Raw genomic sequence first — 24895 nt, 5'->3', positions numbered from 1 at the left:
TAACATTTTTGCCGTAGGCTGATGCATTTATTACAGCATCACCTATGGTCCTCACTGCGGCGTAAACACGCCACTCACATTTAAATGAATGGATGGACTGATTCGTGCTACGGTAAGTTAGCTAGCTTCTGGTTGTAGCATCATATATACCGTACAGTCAACAATTTCCTTCACAATTTAGGTCATATTTTGTTATTTGAGCTATCATTTCCATTAGATATCAATATCAATCAGTTTATTCGTCACATAAAATAATATGAAACTGTTAGAATCACCCTTAAGCGGCTGGAGACAGACATGACCTAACTCCATAATTTTGAGTCTAAATTGTTACGGCAGTGCTAACGCCTCAGACTTTCCCTTAAGTTGATACAGATGACCCTCTCTCACAACATAGTTGGCATCATTTTGACAGCTTATTATTATTTAGACAGAGTATTATGCCCAAACTTTTCAAACCACTGCTTCAATGTAGAGTCCTGTCTCTGCAATGTGCCTACATCTGGGGGAAAGTCAAGCCTGAGCAGTCCAGGTAATTTGGGTGGATATGGGCGGGTTTACTGGCCCTGGCTCACAGTCTCCCCCAAAGAAAGGTAACTCTCTGAGTACTTCCTCTGCACACTTGCGCTCTTGTGGTGACATGGCATGGTTTTATTGGTAGTGTGACTGGTTCAACTTCACTAGGTGGCTCTGAGTCTGCACCTTACCACTGCTTATTTCAGACTTACAAAATGGCTGGTGCATAAGGTAAAAAAGTGTGGGAACATCATTACAAAGAATAACTGGATATGGCAATGTTGAAGCTAATGCTATAGACAAAAGACTCCTACTGTCAAATATACTAAAGCTGTGGAATAAACATGCTTGATTCTTGACCTATCCTCACTCGACTTTTCCCATGGTGAACTGCCTTTTAACAGGAAAACCTCTACCTTGTGGCTGAACAGACCCCCGTTCACCCCCAGTGCACTTACGTGTATACACTTGGTGGTTCTCCCAATCGAAGGTGGCATTCTGGCTCCCTCTCCTGGCTGATGTGAAGACCCCTGCCAGGTGTGCTGCTTTCTCTGCTGTCTTGGGGTCATGCTCTCTGATCTAGATGTCCAGCTCCGGATGGACCATTCTCAGGAACTGCTCAAGGATAATAGTCTCTGATATTTGTTTCACCTTGGATTTTTCAGGCTTGAACCATTTGGAGTACAGATCTTTCAGGTGAACATACAGTTCCTGTCAAGTCTCATCAGGCTCAATTTTCAGGTACCTGAATCGTCTCCGGTAAGTATCAAGTGTGATTTCATATTTTGCCAAAATTGCAGCGTTGACCATGTCATAGTTCATCAGCATATATGCACTATTTGCCTTACCAGTGAGCAAGGGAACCAGACGCAAAGCCCATCCCCCTTTGCGCTAGCAACAAACATTCTTTCTGTTAACTTACTGTGTACTGTTGCACTGTTCTAATATATTCAGTTAGACAAATATCAACCTGTATGGAATAGATAACGTTCATTGTAAAGGAACCTTCATTGTGAAGGGACCGAATGTGGGGGTTAAAAAGACGGTTGTTGTGGTAGTTGGGAACGGGCCAAGATGGCGAATAAAGTTGGTGTTGAGCCGCAGTAAAAGTTTGTATTCTTTTCGTTTAACATTGGTAGCAGAGGATGGTTAGTAACTACAAAGTACCTCCCGGCTTCGACGAGGGAAAGCTGTATGAAAGTTGGAAGAATGAAGTTGCTATTTGGACCAGAGTCACGGAGCTTGACAAAGACAAGCAAGCGCTTGCAGTTGTTTTGCTGTGTCCGGGAGAGCAAGGGAAATGGGGATGGAGATACCGGCAGATGACTTGTATAAAGATACCGGTATGAAGACTTTGTTAGACAAACTTGACAGTTTGTTTCTTAAAGAAGAAAAAGGCCGAACATATGACGCATATTCAAGCTTCGACCGGGTTAAGAGAGACGGCAGTACCTCCATGGCGGACTACATCATAGACTTTGAACAATTGGATACTGCATGTTTGGACACAAAAGACCGACAGTAAGCCCTTACAGCATGCACAGATCTTACTTTTGCATCAATGAAGTCGGCACTGAAGAGGATATTTGGCGGTAATCCGGCTGAGAGAGAGCAGAGAGCGTCGTTGCCTGGCACAAACCCACTGGACAGGTATGGCAGCAGATCAAAGTGTGCTGTGTGTCAGTCCACATTTCACTGGGCCAAGGACTGTCCACATAAAAGTGAGCAAGTCAAGTTAACCGAGGACCGTGTAAATGGTCAAGTTAAGGAGTGCAATATCACTCTGTACACAAAAGAGTTACCTTCTGCAGCAGAAATCTTTGTGACAGAGTGTTTTGGTTCAGCTATTATTGACACTGCATGCACACGGACGGTGTGTGGTCAACAATGGCTGGATAGCTACATCACTAAGCTAAGCGAGAGAGAGTTAAATGAGATAAAGAAAACAGAGACACACAGTCAAAGACCCTTCGGATTTGGGGATGGAAAAGTGATACATTCCACAAAAAAGTTAAAAATTCCTGCAAAAATCGTAGAGACTGGATGTTACATTGAAACTGATTTCGTCCCAGCTGACATTCCATTACTTTTAAGTAAGGACTCAATGAAAAGAGCAGGGACAATACTTGATATGGAAAATGACAGGGCAGTGATGTTCAACAAACCTGTAAGACTTGACTTTACAAGCTCTGGTCATTACTGTGTATGAACAACAAAAACAATAGTATTCAGTGTGAATAGTATGAACATGTGTTGACAACTGCAGGAAATTAAACTTCATCAGAAGAAAAGGGATAGTCTGAAAAAAGGAGCTGTGAGGATGAAATCCTCACAGTCACAGAGCAAATGAGTTCAGTGACAAAACAAAAAACCCTGCTAAAACCGCACAAACAGTTTGGTCATGCTTCTGCTGACAGGTTACAGTGGCTGCTAAGGAGCTCAGGAAACAACGATACACACTGCCACAGCATCCTGCAGAAAATTGTAAGTGAATGTGATGTATGTCAAAGATACAGTAAGACTGCACCCAAGCCTGCTGTCGGTCTACCACTGGCATCTCAGTACAATGAGATGGTGGCTGTAGATCTGCATGAACTTATACCAGGTGTGTGGTATCTCCACATCATTGATCAGTTCACACGATTTAGTGCAGGCAGCATTTTGACCACAAAGAAGTCTTCAGAAATAGTGAAACCCTTTGTACATGACTGGATAAGTGTGCATGGCCCACCTCAGAAGCTATTACGCGATAACGGAGGAGAGTTTAACAATGATGAAGTGAGAGATATGGCGGATAACTTTAACATTGAGGTTAAGACAACAGCTGCCTACAGCCCATGGAGTAATGGACTTCTGGAGTGACACAATCAAATGCTTACTGAGACCATAATGAAAGTAAAGGAAAGTAATGGTTGTGACTGGAGCACTGCTATGGACTGGGCCCTCATGGCAAAGAATACCATGCAAAATGTGCATGGCTACAGTCCTCATAGGTTGATTTTTGGACAAAATCCCAACCTGCCCTCTGTGCTCACTGATAAACCCCCAGCTTTAGAGAGCACAACAAAAAGTGAATGGGTAGCAAAACACATCTCTGCTTTACATGCATCAAGAAAAGCTTTCACAGAAGCAGAGTGTTCAGAGAGAGTACGTAGAGCGCTGAGAAAACAAACACGTAATACAGATGAATAATATGAAGCTGGAGACAAAGTGTACTATAAGCGAGTGGACTTGCTGTGGTCTTTGTCAGACATGGAGGAACCTGCATCTGGGTACATCATCTCAGACTGAGGAAAGTGAATGCAGCAAACATGGAGCAACATGTCAGAGAGGATGATGCTGACAATGACACAGACTTTGAACAGGACAGGACATTGATGATAACAATGGAAATAACACAGAACACACTGGTCCTCAGGTGCAACAAAGGTTCATGCAAAAAGACCCTGCAGAAATGACCACAGGGGGGCAGAATGAAGAAGAAAATCTCACAAGTGACATAGAGCATGTAACAGATCTCAAGTTAGAGATGAGGGACAGAAGTGCATTTCCACCAGATGGGTGTGCACTCTCAAAGAGTCACCCACTGGGCCAGTACCCAAAGCATGAGTTGTTGCTCGGGGTTTTGAAGAGTTAGAAGCGTCTGAGCTACAAAAGGATTCTCCAACATGTGCTACTGAGTCTCTTCGGCTGCTTGTGGCAGTGATCTGTCAAAGACAGTGGACAATTAACTCTATGAACATAAAGTCAGCATTCCTAACGGGAATGCAGCTATCACGTGACATTTATATTAGGCCACCACCTGAAGCTGAGAGCAAAGGGATGTTATGGAAACTCAACAAGTGTGTCTATGGTCTGGCTGATGCCTCCCTATACTGGTACAACAGAGTAAAAGAAATAGTACTCACAGCAGGAGGAAAAGTGTCTCAAGTTGATCCAGCTGTTTTCTATTGGCTAGATCAGGACTGTACTGTTAGTGGAGTTCTGGCCTGCCATGTGGATGACTTCATATGGGGAGGCAGACAAAATTTCTCCTCAACAGTGATACCTCAGCTCAAATCTGCATTCCAAGTGGGGCGTGAAGAGCATGGGAGCTTCTGTTATGTAGGGATGGACTTTGGGACTGTTAAGAAAGGAGTGCAAGTACACCAGGACAACTACATTCAGCATTTGCAGCCAATTCATATGGACCATTCACGAGCTGTGGAACAAGGCTCGCCCCTAAATGAGAAAGAAAAGGAATCAGCTCAGATCTAAGATTGGCCAAATTCTTTGGGTTGCAAGACAGAGCAGGCCAGATGTAATGTTTGATGCTAGCAACTTGGCGTCAGGACTAAAAAAGGCTACTGTACAGACTATTCATGAAGCAAACAGAATAGTGTGTAAATTGAAGTCCAAGAAGGTAGTTCTGAACTTCCAACATTTAGGTAGTGATAATACACTTAGGCTGATAGTGTTCTGTGATGCCTCATTTGGACACAATTGTCACAGACAATCATTCACTGTTAGACGCACTGCAGTCTACAAAGTCAGTCACTGAAAAGAGATTGTGTCTGGAGATAAGCAGCATCAAATAACTTATTCAAACCAAAAAGGTTGAACGGGTCCTTTGGTACAGCACAAGAGAACAACTTGCGAACTGTCTCACAAAGAAAGGGGCTTCGCTCTACAGCTACTGAAGGCACTTAATAATGGACAATGGGAACTTGATTAAACATCCAAACACACAGTTATTTTTTTTAGGTGATATGTTATGATTTGTATCATCAATGTTGTGGTGTATCTGTTTTAAACAAGAATGTGTATGTGCGTGTTTAAAAATAAGGTAATAGGCCTCCAGTTGCGTACTAGGAGTACATTGGTTTAATTAAAAAACTTTTTTTTAAAGGAGAGTGAGTTTGTTAACTAACTGTGTACTGTTGCACTGTTCTAATATATTCAGTTAGACAAATATCAACCTGTATGGAAAAGATAACGTTTATTGTGAAGGAACCTTTATTGTGAAGGGACCGGATGTGGGGGTTAAAAAGGCAGTTGTTGTGGTAGTTGGGAACGGGTCAAGATAGCGAATAAAGTTGGTGTTGAGCCGCAGTAAAAGTTTGTATTCTTTTCGTTTAACACTTTCCACCTCTCTGCATCCTGCCACTGCAGCCAGGTGCCCAGCTTCTTGACACCACTTGTTAGAATGACCCTTGAGCAGCTGGAGATGTCCCACCAAGGTGTGTTTAACGGCAGAATACACAGGAAACATAGCATCATCTGAACCCAGCATGAGGATTTGACCAGCAGTACCAACAGATGGCTAATGGAGCCCACCTGGGGTCCGTTTCACAAAGCAGGTCTAGTGAAAACTCTGAGTCTGTTAACCCTGAAATGAGGGAAACTCTGAGTTTTCCGTTTCACAAAGGGAGGTAACTCAAAACAGAGAAAGAGGGGTAACTCTAGCTTGTTTTACAAAGAGAGGTAACTCAAACTCTCAGTCAGTTACCATGGTAACATGCTCTCTGAACCTAACCCGGTCGGGACCAAACCTGGAGTTTCTCTCTGTCTCCGCCCTCTTTCAGCCACACACAGTATTTGATTTCCTCATTCATTCAGTCAGCAGGCGAGTTTTGATGTAGTATAGTTCTGCTATAGTTCCGTCTGTTTTCTGAGAAAATCATTGCAAAAATCATTCAGTAGGCCTACATTTGAAGTTATATTAGGTGGTGACTATTTTCACTAGCATGGCATGTCCTTTTGATAATGATCCCGTGGATGAAGGTGCAGAATTACTGCGCAGAGAATTAAATATTCGTCGGGAGATGATTATCAGACCGCGCATAGACGTTCTTGCAATTCAATTATCAATTATCTTTTTGAGCGGTACCGTTTCACATCACAGTCCATCATTTACATTCACAACCTCATCCGTCCTTACATTTCCAACATTAAAAATCAAAGTCATACTCTTACATCCCAGCAGATATTGTGTGTTGCGCTGCGTTTTTTGAAAATTTGAGTTTTTTATACAACGCATAAAACAGCCATTTACGGTAATATTTACTTTACAATGTAAAACATGCTCAAAATGAGGTATCACCATGAGATTATGCCGATGTTTTACCTGTTTGAACAATGTTTTTATGTTTCATCTTAAGCTGGTGCCAAGTGCGCTTCTCCCCCACGGGAATGCACCTAAATGAAATAAATGAATAGGCTACCACTCAAGCAGTTCCCCCTGTGATATTATTGTGATTGCAACAGGACTACATTTAAACTTACGCACTAACCCGAGCAGCAATGTTCTCTCGCACCGTCTCCCTCTCTTTTGCTGCTGCAGCGGTGCCACACTTTCAGCGAAAAACTCACTGTATGAGCTCATTAATATTTCCAATTCCAGTGGTAGCGTAGCCCTCCTCTTCCCCATTGCCATGGTGACTCGTCGAATCAGGGCTCCATTGATGCTGTCTTTTTTTACTTGTGGTGCACGCGCTTAACTCCAGGTCAAACTACTCCGAGTTGATAAAACTAACTCAAATCAGCTGTTCTGGAACCGAAAACTCAGAGTTTCCTATCTCAGAGTAGATCAACTCAGAGTTCAGGGTTAAACTCAGAGTTTTTTTAACCTGCTTTGTGAAACGGAACAGTGGAGGCTACTAAAGAAAGGGTTAACAAATTATTATTATTATTATTGTTATTATATGCCAAATTATTTTCTACAAGGTATTTTATATAGATAATTTGACAAGTTAATAATAATAAATACATTGCTGTTTAACTTAACATTGACCCAAATAATATAATTAATAATAATAAGTCAAAACCCAAATACCCCTATCCCCATCTTGCTGCTTGGTCCTGCCCGGAACCTTTATAGCAATCCTCGTACCATCCGGGACTCTTTTAGTGGAACACCCTGGCACGGACACAAAAGGAAACAGGTAAGTGATAGAACAACTTAACAATACACTATTTTAACTGGCATAAGTTTCACGCCATTTTCCGATGTATTTTATTTTTATTTCTAATTCACTGATCTATTAATTGTGGATTAATCATAGATGTATGAACAGTGTTGTCTGGGCTCACAGTAACGCCTCTCTTTTTCCAGGTGCAGCGTGACACTCTCCCCACCTGTCGGAGGACAACACAATCAACCACGGGTTATCATGTTTCAAATAAATAAATACAAATCATAAACAGTCAATAAATGATTTCTGTAACATGTGCCAATACGCAATGTGCAATTGTTCTGTGCAATGGATTTTTATTTTTATATTATTTTTTGGCAGTTTTCAAGCCTTTTATTAGATAGGACGGACAGAAAATGGGGTGAGATAGAGAGGCGAAGACAGACAGGAAAGGGCTGCAGGTCGAAGTCGAACCTGTGGTCGCTGCCTAGAGGGCCTTCAGCCTCTTTACATGGGGCGACTGCTCTAACCACTTAGCCACCGGGCGCCCTGTGCATAGGTTTTTTTAAATAAATGCAAATATCGCTATCCGAGTGTAAAGTGCAGTTATTTGTATAATGTGAATAAATAATCCCCAGTTAACCTATAAATACCCCTGGCCCCCCATCAGTCACCAGTAACGAAGTGCTTTTCGTTACACAAATACAACTGTAGTAAAATTTAATCCTGTCAGTTCGTTCAATTAATGCATTTAAACAGTAATATTAAATAAAATAAATAAATAGCAGTCTTAGACTCTGATCAGAGTCACACTGCCATTTTTGTAGAAGACACAGTGATCAGACATAACATCTACGGATGCATTTTTTTTAAATTCTTGCTACTAGGCAGCCACTGAATTACCCGTCCTCAGCCGTTATTTTTATTTGAAGTTAAATGATGTCTTTTCTAGACGTAGACTTAGACTTCTCTTTATTGATCCCTCGGGATGACTCCCGCAAGGAAATTGAGTTTCCAGCAGCTTACAAAAACACGAAGCAGGTATAAAAAATACAGTATAGGATAACCAACTAACCAGCTTAATAGATAAAGAAAGTATGAAAAACATTATGTCCTCTTAATTTCCTCCTCCCCCCGAGTGAGAAGTTGTAGAGTGTGAAGGCCTGATGGACAAAGGAGTTCTTGAGCCTGTTGGTCCTACACTTGGGCAGCAGCAGCGTTCCACTGAACAGGCTCCTCTGTTTGCTGATGACGATGTGCAAGGGTTGGCTGGCATTGTCCATAATGTCCAGCAGTTTGTCCAGTGTCCTCCTCTCTGCCAACATCACCAGCGAGATGACCTTTTTTGTTGAAGACACAGTGATCAGACATAGCATCTATAGATGCCTTTTTTTAATTCTTGCTACTAGGCAGCCACTGAATTACCCGTCCTCAGCCATTATTTTTCTACGGAGCCCCCCCCCCCCCCCAAGTTAGTAAACTGTGCCCACAGATTTGGCGATCCATACATTCGGATTTTCTTCTACACAGCAACATATGGAGTGGACCAGACGTACAGTAACTCCCCAGGAATTTAAGCTTTTACTGATTTTGATAATATAACTTTTGACAACTGTTGTGGGAATTTTGGATATTTGTAATTCATAATCATAGTTTTGTCAGGTCAGACACAGTTCAGTGTCTCCTCTGTCTCACCTTCTTAATGGATAATGCAAATAACAAACTCATGATGATATATTGGCATATTTGTGCATCTGTACCCTGTGTTACAGACCTTGTGAGGAGAGAGGTTCAGAATTGTAATGTCTAAGGCATGTTTTTGTTTGGTCTAAAGACGTCACCCGACCAAGGCTATTCGCGTCTTGTCCCTCTCCCTAAAAGACTGTGCGAGATTTGGCACATTGTCATTCCTACTAGACTCTAACTTTGTGAGGATGTAGGGATGAACGTATTTTTGTCTGCAGAGGAAAATGCTTTGGCAAAATAAACCACGGTGAAAAAGCTGATCCTGTTTGTTGATCTTTATTGAAGAATCTATTTTCACAACAATTTGGCGTCCCTGGGTGGGCACCCGGAGTGAGAGGCACAGGCTGGACAGGACTGACGGTGAAACCTGCGAGTGAAGCTCCTTCCTCAACCTCGCCACAAATTCAGCTGAGAAGTGGGGGCCTAACGTCCAACAGCAGGTGTGTTCCCTCACTGCTGGTGCCTACTGAACTCGGTGGAGGATCTCTTCAATAATCTCCGGTGAGTTTCTTTTTGTTGGTGACGTCTAGAGGACAGGGTGCAAGTCCCTGCTCCGCAAATGGTTCGAGTCCATTTGTTTGTTTGTTGACGTCTAGAGGACGAGGGTGCCACTCCCTCATTGCAAATGGTTCGAGTCCATTTGTTTGTTTGTTGACGTCTAAAAGACGTCCAGAGGATGAGTGTGCCAGTCCCTCTTCCGCAAATGGTTCGAGTCCATTTGTTTGGTGGTTGACGTCTAGAGGACGTCCGGAGGACGAGGGTGCGAGTCCCTCTTCCACAAATGGTTCGAGTCCATTTGTTTGTTTGTTGACGTCTAGAGGATGAGGGTGCTAGTCCCTCTTCCGCAAATGGTTCGAGTCCATTTGTTTGTTTGTTGATGTCCACTAGGGCCCTGGAAGACGATGGTGCGGGACCCTCCTCTGCAGTAAGTTCAAGTCTTTCTGTTTTTTGACGTACAGTGAGAGTCTGTGCGAGGGCCAGCAAGCAGTTTGATCAGCTGCTCTCTTTTCAGTTTGAGTCTGATTAGTAGTAATGGTTTGTGAAAACGTTGTCTCACAGTTCGAATCTGTTTGAGGTGAATTACAGCAACGTTTCTGGTAAGCTCATGAGCAAAGTAAGAGGTGATTCCGGACAGTATGGTAGATAGTTTGTTGTAAGTCTATATGTGCGTTGTTCCCATGTGCGTCTCTTTTTTCTCTTTCCCTCTCTACCCCATCTTTGTGTGTGTGCGTGCATGTTCGACAGCTGTGGAAAGAGGAGAGTGTGTAAAGGCTTTGTTTTAGCTCAAGGTCACATCAACAGTACTATCCTCCCTTTCCTAAGCGCTGAGGCAAGAGGGAGCAAAAGATAATATAGGGAGAGATTGTTTTTAACAGCAATAAATAACCAGAAACAAAATAAAGTAATTCAGTCAGTAGGGTGAAAACTCCGCTTGTGAAAACTCCCACAGGAATATATATATATATATATATATGTACTGCATGTATGATATGTAAAGCAACAATAAGGTAACGTTACTGTTGAAAATAAATAAATATATAGATCTGTTAAAAAAAAAAAAATCTATAACCCATAAATATATATGTAGATCCATAAACTGGATTCTAGAAAATCTTTGAATGGGTAAAAACGGGTAAATCACTGACCGACCCACTTTTAACAAGGATGTTTGCATTGGAATGAATGTTGCAGGCCTGTGTGTGCGTGTGTGTGTGCGTATGTGTTTGTGCGTGCGTGTGAGATGTTTTGACTGACCAGATGACCAATTGAGATAATGTATGTGCCTTGGCAAACTGCTATCAACATGTTGAGCTGCTGGCTTTCATGGTTCCGAGTATAAAAGGTTAATATGACTCAGCTGTGATCCAAATTGAAAAAAAAAAAGCAAAATAGAATTGTTACATACATGCTGTGAATCAAACAAATGAAGTTTTGCGGACGTAATCATTTTGAAATTCAAAAGTTGGGTGTGAGCTAAAAACTAGCATATCAAATTAGACTTTGGCTATTGCCATAGACTAGCTTAGCATAACTAGCATAGCTAATGCTAAGCTAATTAGCATTGAGCAAAAAAACCCTAGCATATCAATTTAGACTGTGGGTTTTACCATAGACTAGCTTAGCATAACTAACATAGCTAATGCTAAGCTCATTAGCATTGAGAAAAATAGCATATCATAATTAGACTGAGGGTATTGCCATAACCTAAGTTAGCATTACCAATATAGCTAAAGCTAAATTACCTAGCATTAAAGCTAAAGAGTTAACGGTTCAATTGATTTCAATATCACTAAAGACGAGCTTAGCATAACCAAGGTAAGCTAAGCCCAAACTTACTACCAGTGATATATAGAAATAGCATCCTCAGAGGAACAATGAAGCACATAATTGACACGGCAGTGCGACTCTAGACAGACCTAAACTAAGCAAGATGGGGCCAACTCAAAGCAAACGCGACGAAGGCGTAGCCCTAAGCCCAAATTTCCAGTACATGAACAAAACTACGGTGAATCTTGCGTTGACCAATTAAAATTTTGGGCCACTGAGTGCGGTTTTCCCACTACAGGCAGTTTTAGTTTCAGACAATTGGATTCTGAAAAGTAACCTGAGGCAGAAGGAGAAAGATGACAGGGAAAAGCAAAAGAGCAGGAGGGGCAGAAGAAAGGAGTCTTTCAAAGCTGATTGGGCCGACGAGATAGCTGGCTACAGGAAGCCAGGCTGAGAGACAGAAGGCAGCAGACAGGCAGGGAAAGGGTAACCTCTCCTCCCAGCAGGCTCAGCAGGCTCAGCCCCAGATCCAAGAGGCTGCCCAGCCTGCACCACAACCGCACCAACCACTCTACCCCCTCGACGACCTGGCTGTACTGGGGAGGGGGAGAGGTGACCAGCCGGCCACCACGACAGGCAGATCCAGGGGAAGAGGCAGAGGACTTGACCCCCGGCTATCGTGATCATCTACACAACCCCCCCCCCCCCCCCCCCCACCTACGTGCACGAGCTGGCTCCCACTACACCAGGAGCAAAAACCTGAACGGTGTGACGAACATGAAAGAGGCTGCCGCCCTGTTCCTCAAGGTCAAGGATGGAGGAAAGAAATATGCAGCTCAGGCCCTAAAGGCCTAACCATAATTAAAAATTATTAATACACTAAAGCCTTTCTGACTTCTCTTGATAATGCGGCTACTTATCACTATCTATGGCTCCTCCCCCACTCGAGCCTCACTGCTGCGGCAGCCACAAACACACACGCTGGTATTTTGTGTCACACTGACCATGCATTGTGCTGCACACATCTGCTTAGGGAAAGATATGCTATTTGAACAAACATGTTTTAAAAAAAAGTGCTCTGTGTGACAGTTTAGAACTGCAATGCCTGTATTGGGATAACACACGCTGTGCAATCTCTGTGTGCCTGCCTAATGTTTCTTTCCAAGTGCCCCAGTTCCCGTATGTTTCCCTGATCAAAACACAGGAGCCGCAAAATCTGGAACCTTGGTTGACAAAATGCATCAAAGCGACCGGATGGAATCAAACGGCCGACCCCGCAACTGAGCATCATGAAGGTTTAAAGGTGCATCGAGTAACAATTCAAAAGGCAGTTGCTGCTCTTGAGAACGGTCGAGATTTAAACTTCAAAACCCAGAGGTATACTCTACATCACACTTTACTGCACCACACGGAAAGATAATGATTAATAATGTCACTGACGTACCAGAACTGAAACAAGTGCCACCGCAAGTGTGGACACAACACTGGCACAATGTAGGTTTGCTTTAAAAAAAAAAAAAACCTGTTGTAATCACCCCAAAATCCTAATAGGCCCTGCCAGCGACAGTATCCATTACGAAAAGAGGCTGTGGAGGGCATCAAATCGGTGGTTGAGGCCCTCCCCAGGGCAGGCATCATCGTCCCCTGTGAGAACTCACCAGTCCACGCCAATATGTCCGTTGAAAAAAAAACAACAAAAAAAACGGCCTCCACATACGCCAGATGAATGAAGGGTTTGTCCAAGACTTGCAGGCGGTAAATGCAGCAATCCATGCACGTGCCCCTACAGTACCAAATCCTCATACAATTCTTTTACAAGTTCCACCTGAAAGTAAGTGGCTCTCTGTTATAGATTTGGCTAACGCTTTCTTTAGCGTCCACATACACCCCGACAGCCAATATTGGTTTGCATTCACATTTTAAGGTAAAGCATCAAGTTTACCCGACTGTGTCAGGGGCTGTCGGAGTCTCCAACCATCCTCAACGATACTCAGTGTGAGAATTTATAGTCCTTAAGTCTGCCACAAAACAGCGCCTTGCTGGCACATGTGGATGATTTAATGATTTGATCTCCTACACAGGAGGCTTGCGTCGCGGACACGCTAGCCTTACTTACACACATTATATCGCAAGAGGGGAAAATACTTTCCCAAAAGTGCATCTCTGCCATCCAAGAAATCCCAAAACCAATCACAAAGAAGGGTTATGAGTTTTCTTGGCATGACATCATACTGTAGACCAGGGGTGTCAAACTCATTTCACATCGCAGGCCACATATGACCCCTAGGTAGACCTCGTGGGCCGGACCATTAAAATTATAGCATACTTAGCTATAAATAACCAAAATATCATGTCTTCCCTTTGTTTTGGTGTAAAGAACCACAAGGACATTGTGAAATTTGAAATTTAACTTAAAATTTATTGAACAACACCTTTACAAAACATTTCACAAAATTGCACAAACTTTAAGTAACTGGTGTTGAAAATTATAGTAATGAACTTTACGATTACATGAGACTTATAAAGAAAGACTAACATTACATTGCACATTGTTTAAAATCACCACAGTAAGTATTCATTTTCACAGAGCTGTATTCTTTTAATGGAAACAGTATCTGCAAATTGAAAATGCAAGGCAGCATTTTAAAGACGTTAGTCTAGTCTGGACTTGTTTTTGTTCCTGAAACTTGGCATCTTTTGGCCAGCACAAGTGCATCAACATCAGGTGTCATGTCCTGACTAGCTGTCACTTTCAGAATGTCATTTAAGTGCTTGTGTGTGAGCCTTGAACGCATTTTTGTTTTATTGATATTCATTATTGAGAAAATTTGTTCACAAAGGTAGGTTGTCCCAAACATGCACAAAATTTTAGCAGCCAGGGCTGTTAATTTGGGGTACCCTGGTAGTAGATACTGATAAAATGTGTCCAGACCTACGGAGGCAAATTTGCCCTTCAAATCTGCGTCACATTGCAAATCAATTATCTCTAGCTGGATGTCGACCGGCAGATCAGAAGCTTTAACTGTGAAAGGTGAGCGAAAAACTGAAAATTCTGTCTCAAGTTCACCCAATACCTGAAATCGTTTCTTAAACTCCCACAGTAATCCTGCAATCTTGTCTTTGTACCGTTTCACGTCCGCATCAGGTGTGGTCACACGCACATCTCTCAGACAGGGGAAATGAGCAAGGTCGCCACTTGCCAGTTGCGTCTCCCACAAAGCCAGCTTCAACTTGAATGCATGTATTTTGTCAGAAAACTGTGTGACAACTTTTTTGCGGCCTTGCAACATTTTGTTCAGACTGTTCAAGTGTTCAGTAATATCAACCAAAAATGCAAGGTCCTGTAGCCATTCCTGGGATTGTAATTCCGACACCGGTTTTCCTTTTTTCTCCATGAACTGTCTGATTTCCTCTCGTAGATCAAAGAAATGCATCAGCACAGCGCCTCGGCTTAACCATCTCACTTCACTGTGGTATGGCAGGCTGTGTGTAATGTTGCTGTCGCTAAGAAGGGTTTCAAACTGACGATGGTTTAGCCCTCTGGCTCGGATGAAATTTACAGTGCGAACAACCACCCCCATGACGTGGTCCATTTTCAAGGACTTACAACACAATGCCTCCTGGTGCAAAATACAGTGAAATGTCCAGAAACGATCTCCTCAATTAAGGGCTTGTACTTTCTCTCTGAACTTTGTCACGACACCTGCTTTCTTTCCGATCATGGATGGTGTGCCGTCTGTAGCCATGCTGACAGCGCGGGACCAGTCCACTCCAACTCTGTCCATTGCAGCAACGACAGACCCGAAAATGTCCTCGGCTGTTGTTGTGTCCATCATAGGCACCAACTCAACAAACTCTTCAGTAACAGTCAATGTCTCATCAACTCCACGAATAAATATCGCCAGTTGAGCCACGTCCGTGATGTCAGTGCTCTCGTCAATTGCAACGGAAAATGCAATAAATTACCTGACTCTCTGTTTCAATTGGCTGTCTAAATCTGCCGATAGTTCCGAAATCCTCTCTGCTATAATGTTCCTCGTCAGGCTAATATTGGCAAAAGCTTGTCGCTTCTCGGGACATACGAGTTCAGACGCCTTCATCATGCATCTTTTAACAAAGTCACCGTCGGAATACGGCTTTGATGCTAATGCTATTTCATTCGCAATTAGGTAGCTGGCTTTTACCGCAGCTTCACTGACTTCTCGGCTCCGGGTGAAAGTTGACTGCTGTTTCCTCAGACCCGCCAGAAATTCGTTGACCTTATCTGGGGCCTGTTTCACAAAGCAGGTTTAGTGAAAACTCTGAGTCTGTTAACCCTGAAATGAGGGAAACTCTGAGTTTTCCGTTTCACAAAGGGAGGGAACTCAAACCAGAGAGAGAGGGGTAACTCTAGCCTGTTTCACAAAGAGAGGTAACTTAACCTCTCGGTCAGTTACTATGGTAACATGCTCTCTGAAACTAACCTGGTCGGGACCAGGTTTTTCTCAGAAAAACTTGAGTTTCTCTCTGTCTCCGCCCTCTTTCAGCCACACACGGTGTTTGATTTCCTCATTCATTCAGTCAGCGGGCGAGTTTTGGCGAAGTATAGTTCCGTCTGTTTTTTCAGAAAATCATTGCAAAAATCAGACATTAGAAGTTATATTAGGTCGCAACTATTTCACTACCATGGCGTGTCCTTTTGATTAACGATCCCGTGGATGAAGGTGCAGAATTACTGCGCAGAGAATTCAATATTCGTCGGGAGATGATTATCAAACTATTGATTATAGATGTGCTTGCATTTCCAGGCAATTCTCTTTTTGAGCGGTACCGTTTCAAATCACAGCAGATATTCTGTGTTGCGCTGCGTTTTTTTTGAGTCCTTTTGATAACGATCCCGTGGATGAAGCTGACGCATTACCGCAAAGAGAATTAAATATTCGTCGGGAGATGATTATCAGACCGCGCATAGACGTCCTTAATATACTGCAGCCATAATTACAAAATGAATGAAATGGATCTTTTGAGCAAGTTGAATGTATTTGACTTAGCGTTTCCTAAATATGATTCCAGCTTTTCTTGCAATTCATAGGTTCAAAAGTGTGTGCTTTTAATTGGGTTACCGGTATATAAACTACTCCTATATAGCCTTCTGATCCAGAATATCACCTATAATGCGAGGGGGCTGAATACGGCACAACACCGTTTCATGTCACAGTCCATGTCATCCCTCCATACATTTCCAACATTAACAACCAGTCATGCTCTCATATCACAGCAGATATTGTGTGTTGCGCTGCGTTTTTTTTGCAAATGGGAGTTTTTCATACAACATTTATATGATGTATAAAAAAACAGCCACTTACGGTAATATTTACTTTACGATGTAAAACATGCTCAAAATGAGGCGTCACCATGAGACTGTGCTGAGGTTTTACCTGTTTGAAAAATGTTTTTATGTTTCATCTTAAGCTGCGCTTCTCCCCCGCGGGGTTGCACTTAAATGAAATAAATTAATAGGCTCCCACTCATGCAGTTCCCCCTGTGATATTACTGTGATTGCAACAGGACTAGATTTAAACTTATGCACTGACCCGAGCAGCAATGTTCTCCCACACCGTCTCCCTCTCTTTTGCTGCTGCAGCGGTGTAAACCTGCTCAAACTCTCCGTATGAGCGCATTAATATTTCCATTTCCAGTTGTAGTGTAGCGCTCCGCTTCCCCGTTGCCATGGTGACTCGGCGAATCAGGGCTCCATTGATGCTGTCTTTTTTTACTTGTGGTGCACGCGCTTAACTCCAGGTCAAACTACTCTGAGTTGATCAACCTGACGCAAATATTCTGTTCTGGAACCGAAAACTCAGAGTTTCCTATCTCAGAGTAGATCAACTCAGAGTTCAGGGTTAAACTCAGAGTTTTTTGAACCTGCTTTGTGAAACGGACCCCTGTTCTCAATTGTCCTTGTAAGCTGTCATATTTTGCGCTGTGGTGAGTCTCGTAGTGGCGCCGAATATTATATTCCTTACATACTGAAACTTGTTGCAAACACACCAAGCACAGAGGTTTACCCTGCGTTTCCGTAAATAAATATGACATGGTCCATTTTTCTTGGAAAATTCTACACTCTTTATCCACTTTTCTATTGTTTGATAACGGCATTTTTGCTAATGAGGGTTTAGCGGGCAGGTAGAGAACAGCATAGACATATAAAGAGTAGACGCCGCATCGAACGTTGGGCCGCGAGAATGATGATCATGAATTGCATTTAATTAAAAAAATTAAATCCATATCTTTTATGCATTTTTTCCACTTTCAAATTATCCTGCGGGCCTGATCGAACCTCCTTGCGGGCCGGTTCCGGCCCACGGGCCGTATGTTTGACACCCCTGCTGTAGACAGTGGATCCCTGACTATGCAAGCATCGAGGCACCTTTGGCAGCCATTGCTCATGGTCAGGGTCTAGCAGCATGGGACAAAGTCGCTTGGACGCCCGATGCAGAAAAAACATTCCACGATCTAAAGCTAGCTCTACAGACACCACCCACTTTGGGCCTCCCAGATTGCAACCGGCCATTTACACAAACCGTTGATAAAAAGGGACACTACATGAACTCCGTCTTACTGCAGGATTACGGGGTGCAAAAAAAACAAACCAAAAAAAACGGTTGCATACTTCTCATCCTAACTAGACCCTATGGCAGCCGGACTCCTAGCCTGCCTTAGAGCTGTGGCAGCTGCGGAGAAGGCAGTCATAGCTTCTCGCGACATTGTCGGTTACTCTCCACTAACCTTGTTAGTCCCACATGCAGTCTTAATGATTTTGTTAGAGGAAAAAACCTCAAAATATCGGTCCTCCGCAAGATGGTTAAAATACAACACCATTCTGCTCGAACTGCCCAATATCACTGTACAGCGCTGCACTGTACTCAATACTGCCACGTTGCTCCCTACTTCTGAGAAACAGAAGCCCCATGACTGTGTGGCTATTATTAATGAAATCTGTTCCCCCAGACCTGATCTTCGCGAAACACCACTCACCAAGCCCGACATGGAGCTTTTTGTGGGCGGCTCAGCATCAAGGGACCCGGGAACAGGCCTTAACCAATCAGGTTTTGCAGTCACCATACACATAACACTTTTGGCAGACCTTCTCCTGTCTAACTATTCAGCACAAGCCGCTGAGCTTGTGGCAATGACTGAAGCATGCAAATTGACTCGAGGTAAGACTGTCACTATTTCCACAGATAGCAGATATGCATGGGGGGTTTGCCACTCGTTTGGACAAATTTGGGCAGATCGAGATTTTCTCACTGCAATTGGCAAACCCATCGCCTATCACAACTTGGTCGCTTCCCTCCTTGATGCTTTGCTGTTGCCACATCACATCGCCATATGTAATAGAAGAACATACACATAAAACAGACTATGTCTCACTAGGAAATGCCCGTGCTGATGCTGCAACCAAGGTCGCAGCTAAACAACCGTTGATAACACAGCTTGCTGTAACACCCTACGCAGACTTAAAAGAGCTGCAGAACAGAGCCACACCAAAAGAGAAATGGGCGTGGAAGCACGCTGGCAGTATGATGAAACAAAACATTTGGAATGGGCCTAATGACAAGCCCTGTTTGCCGGATTATTTGTTTCACCATTACGCTAAATTGACGCATGGTCGAGACCACGCGTCAAAAGGGGGGATGACACGTGATATCCAAAGACATTGGATGACACGTGATATTTAAAGAAATTGGTTCACAAAAGGGTTTCTCACTATACAAAAAATTTGTGATCTCTGCAACAAACAATGCAGGCAGAGGCATTGGGGTCCTACAGAGCGCCCATCCCCCAGCAGCGAGACCTTTTGATCACTTACAAATGGACTTCATAGAACTAACAACAAGTGAAGGAAAGGAATTTTGCCTCGTCATGGTCGACAGGTTCTCAAAGTATGTAGAGGCTTTTCCCACTTCAAAGCAAGATGCGTCAACAGTGGCAAAAGCCTTACTAACACAGATACTTCCCAGATGGGGAGTCCCATTACGAATATCAAGCGACAATGGGACCCCTTTTGTAAACGCTGCACTTAATAACATCAGTCAGTACCTCGGTTTTGACCTGAGGCGGCATTGCAGCTAGAAAATGGGACCCTAAAGAACCAACTAGCTAAAAGCTGTAAGGAAACAAAACTGCCCTGGACAAAGGCCCTCCCCATTGTGTTGATGTACATGAGGGGGAGAATCAGGTCCAGAAATAATCTCAGCCCGTTTGAAATCCTGTTAGGTCGGCCTTTGCAAACTGAGATTGGGTCTGAGCAAAGACAATTCCCTGAGATAGGGTGTTGTGAAGATGAGATGCTGCGATATTGTACACATCTAACCTCTGTTCTCTCTGATATTCACAAGCAGGTGAATAGCTGGATCCAGGTCACTGGGTAGCGGTCCAAGATCTGAGAAGGAAATCTTGGCGATCAAGAAGGTGGAACGGGCCCTACCAGGTGCTGCTCATCAAAGAAGCCGCAGTAAAGGACACAGAGAGGGCCACCTGGATCCACGCCTGCCACTGCAAAAGAGTCACGGAGCCATCAGACGACGCCCTCGCACAGACAGATCCGAGGGAACCAGATGGCATCGATCTTCCAAGGCCAGCCACTCCAGGGGGGGTTGAGACGCCACCTGGACCTGTTGCCATCTCAACATCTACTACCCCGTCTGCTGAACAAGTCCTACGCCGACCTCACAGAACGAAACGGACAGGAACTACACATCGTGGACATCACCCTGGTCACCCGACCGGAGCAGAATGCCTGGTAACAAGCTGTGGCTCTAACCGCCAGGCTGATGACGAATGACAGTTGTTATGCCTGTGCCCAACATCCTCACGGTGTGGGCATGGCACTGCCTGCGGCCTCGCTCCCTGGTTGGGGGTTCTGAACATCAGTGCCGTAAACTACGAGGGATCGACAGACAGATTCAGAAACGTCACAACTACACTGAGTCAGTTGCATCATTCAGTGATGACGACAAACCCCACATGGCAACGAGGAGCTGTGTGCTTTGTAAGAACGTGCCGGACATCACTTGACCAAAATCTAGGCAATTCCTTTTGAAACTAGACAGTGAGCGCCACGTGCAATAGCGCATGGAACGCTGCCTACACCAACCCTGAGTGCAAGAATGCGGGCCCTTACCTGGGCAGACTGAACCTCACACACACCCACAGCCTGGCCTCTCAAGGGGGTGTGTGCCACATTATCGGGACAAAATGCTGCACCCATGTGCTTGCATTAGGTGACAATTTGACTCATGTTGTCGCCCACTTGAATGAACTGTTGAGAGAAAAGCAAAACTCAGAAGCCCATGACGGCTGGGACCTTGGTCCTGGCTCACAATGGGGGGATGGAAAATCCACCGCTGTCAGATTACTACTCCCTGTGTTGATCGTGGTGGTGGTAATGTTGTCGGTCATTTGTTGCGTGCTGTCTTGCTGCAGAGCTCTCGTGGTTTCCTTAGTGAGCTCCGCCACGGGGTAGTACCCATGAACCACCATGACCCCAGATGAAGATCTGTGGGTACCACCGTTTTTGGATTCAGATATTAAATCAAACTGATGTAAACACAAAATGTGATAGTGTGATTACACTACAACCACATGCATGATGACAACAATAAAATTCTCACCCTTTTGTGCAAACATGACATGTAATTGTGTACAAACTGTCTCACTCAGGTCTGCCTGCTTGCCTGTCCGACCTTAGCTCCTTTACCCTCTACAGCTTGACCAGACAGCTACAAAGGGGGGGGGGGGGGGGGGGGGATTGTTTAGATATCCTTCATCTCAACCCGGTGAAGAGTGACAACTTTGTCAAGGGGGCTGTAGAAATTAGAAAGTTGCTGAGCGGTGACGGTGAGTGGGGGCCCTGTGGTTGGAAGTTTGGCCTAAATACATGTATGCTGTATCCGCACCTTCTTTTTAATCATATTTTATCATTTTTCCCCTTCAGGGTGGATGTTTCAAGCCATCAGGTCAATTTCTGGCCTTTGGTAGGGAAAGAAAGAAAGGGGTTTATCTGTATTATGCTATTCATCGTTTGTCCCTTTCCCCCTCACTCATTTATTACATGCTAATTACCTTTGTGAATATTCTAATCACTGTTTTTACCCAAATTACCTTTATTCATCTATAATATAAAATGCTTTTTCTGATGCATGCTATTTAAAAAATTGCTAAAAATTGAAATGTAGATAAATTACAAATTTCCTTTTGTAGTGAACATAAAATGTTCAAAGGGGGGACTGTTGTGGGAATTTTGGATATTTGTAATTCATAATCATAGTTTTGTCAGGTCAGACACAGTTCAGTGTCTCCTCTGTCTCACCTTTTTAATGGATAATGCAAATAACAAACTCATGATGATATATTGGCATATTTGTGCATCTGTACCCTGTGTTACAGACCTTGTGAGGAGAGAGGTTCAGAATTGTAATGTCTAAGGCATGTTTTTGTTTGGTCTAAAGACGTCACCCGACCAAGGCTATTCGCGTCCTGTCCCTCTCCCTAAAAGACTGTGCGAGATTTGGCACATTGTCATTCCTACTAGACTCTAACTTTGTGAGGATGCAGGGATGAACGTATTTTTGTCTGCAGAGGAAAATGCTTTGGCAAAATAAACCACGGAGAAAAAGCTGATCCTGTTTGTTGATCTTTATTGAAGAATCTATTTCCACAACACAACACACCGGTAAGGTCCTAAGGGGTATGACTGTTGGTAGTTATACTGTAATTGGTTTTGTTCAAAATGCCGAATTGTAAAAAGCTTATATCCCTACTCGAGCTAAGTCCGACCCTCTCCATTCGCTGCAGTGTAGAAGAATGGTATGGAGTGCCAAATCGTTGGGCGCAGTTTACAAACCTGTGCATGTAGTTTGCAAATCTAAAGACACAGATTAAGTACAGTATAAACTGTGGACACAGACTTGCAAACTGTGAAGTTTACACACTTTTTTTTCTCAACTGACACTAGGGTGCCTCCGTATATTTGTACTGAGTTGACGTTTTTTTTTGACTTGAGGCATTCAGGGTTCTCCTGCAAAAATCCAAGGCACAACCATAAGGCCCTCAGCAATGCAAAATGCTTCACTGCCATTGAAAACAATTACCGCCCCTCTCCCTAAACCCACTCTGACTGATCTGGGCCATAGGCAATATCCTCGTTTAGGATTAAAGTGTCCTGAGTAAGGGCGTAGGAACCGGGGGGCGTGTACCCTCCAATATTGGAGACAGTCGCATTTGTCCATCCATCCATCTTCAACCACTTGTCTCTATCGGGGTCGCGGGGAGCCGATCCCAGCTGACATCGGCTGTAAGGCGGGATACACTCTGGACAGGACGCCAGTCTAAACAGAGAAGGACAAACATTCACACTCACATTCATACCTACAGGCAATTTAGATTCCTCAAGTAACCTAACGTGCATGTCTTTGGACTGTGGGAGAAAGCCGGAGAACCTGGAGAAAACCCACGCAGACATGGGGAGAACACAAGCTAGCAAAGCTTCCGATGTCCGCGTCCTCTCAGCATCGGTCACGTTCTTGTATTTCTCCACGTGTTTCGTCTCGTAATTGTAGTCCTTAAACACGGCGATCTGCTCCCCGCAAACTAAACACACGGCTTTACCTCCGACTTCAGTAAATAAATACTTAGCAGTCCAGTTTTTGTTGAAAACCCTGCATTCGGCATCTACCTTTCTTTTTTTAGCAGCGGACATTTCTGAGGGCTAAAGTCGTATTGTGACTTGCTAGCGACAATGATCCAATCATGCGCATGTGCACGTCTTGATATACGTATTGCGTCATCATGTACGTGAATAAAAAACAACTTCAAAATAAAAGCAACGCAGCTTCAGTCCATGCATGAGGTAAAATAAGACAATATGTTTATTTTGTAATTTCCAATTAACCTTACACGGGCCGGTCAAAGTCAACCAAAGGGCCGGATGTGGCCCGCGGGCCGTACAACGCCAAGGTCTGCTCTAGCAGGACTGGTCGTGGCCTGGGTCTTGACCTCCCAAAATAAATTACCTGCTCCTTCTTCCACCAGAGAGCAAAGGCCCACACCAGACTCCGATACTCCTCCTCTCTGTCACCCCTAATACATCCCATGATGGCTGTGTCATTGGTGTTCTTCTGTATGTGACACAGCTCCGATTTGTAGCAGAAGTCTGAGGTGTACTGAGGTGTACAGGGTGAAGAGAAGAGGGGCCATCACTGTGCCACAATCCTATTTTTCTTTTCAGCACTGTAGCCAGGCTGACAGAGAGCCACAGCTCTATTGAGCCTTGTATTCCTAAAACCCTCTGTAGTAACGACTTCATGACCTTCTTTAATGATCAAAGTATAACTATTAGAGACAAAATCAACTCGCTTGGCACCAAATTTTCTTCAAACCCAGGAACCTTAGAAACAACTGTAAGACCTGATATACTGTATTCTTGGACTGCTTTTCTACAGTTGACCTTAACAAATTATCCTCTACTATTTCAGCATCAAAGCCCTCTACTTGTCTCCTAGACTCTATTCCAACTAGGTTACTTAAAGAAGTGTAACCTTCAGTTAGCACTCCTGTATTAGATATGATTAACATGTCTTTATGAAGTTATGTACCACAGTCTTTTAAAATAGCTGTTATTAAACCTCTTCTTAAAAAGCCCAGTCTTGATCCAGAGGTACTAGCCAACTATAGACCTATATCTAACCTTCCTTTTCTCTTCTAAGATCCTTGAGAAATTAGTCGCCAATCAGCTGTGTGACTTTTTACATAATAATGATTTATTTGAGGACTTCCTGTCAGGATTTAGAGTGAATCATCGAGACAGCACTGGTAAAAATTACTTACGACCTTCTAATAGCTTCAGACAACTTACTTGTACTTTTTTTACTAGATCTTAGTGCTGCCTTCGACACTATTGACCCTCACCTCCTGCTACAGAGACCGGAGCATCTAATTGGCATTAAGGGAACTGCATTAAGCTGGTTTAAGTCTTATTTATCAGATAGATCTCAGTTTGTACATATTAACGACAAATCTCCCATGCACACTAAAGTCAGCCACGGAGTCCCACAGGGTTCTGTCCTTGGATCAATTCTATTCACCTTATATATGCTTCCCTTAGGAAATATTATAAGGAAGCACTCCAAAAATTTGTGTTATTTATGACCAGGATATGTCCTTCGATTCTCACATAAAATTAACAACAAGGACTGCATATTCTCAACTGCGTAATATTGCGAAAATTAGGAACATACAGAAAATCTAGTCAACGCATTTGTTACTTCTAGGCTAGACTATTGTAACTCCTTATTATCAGGCTGCTCCAATAAGTCTGTTAAGAGTCTCCAGTTGGTCCAAAATGCTGCAGCTCATGTACTAACTAAAAAAAAACAAAGAGAACATATTTCTCCTGTATTAGCTTCTCTGCACTGGCTACCTGTAAAATC

This window comes from Echiichthys vipera (genome assembly GCF_963691815.1).
Source record: "Echiichthys vipera genome assembly, chromosome: X".
NCBI lineage: Eukaryota > Metazoa > Chordata > Actinopteri > Perciformes > Trachinidae > Echiichthys > Echiichthys vipera.
This window is presented reverse-complemented; position numbering follows the sequence as displayed.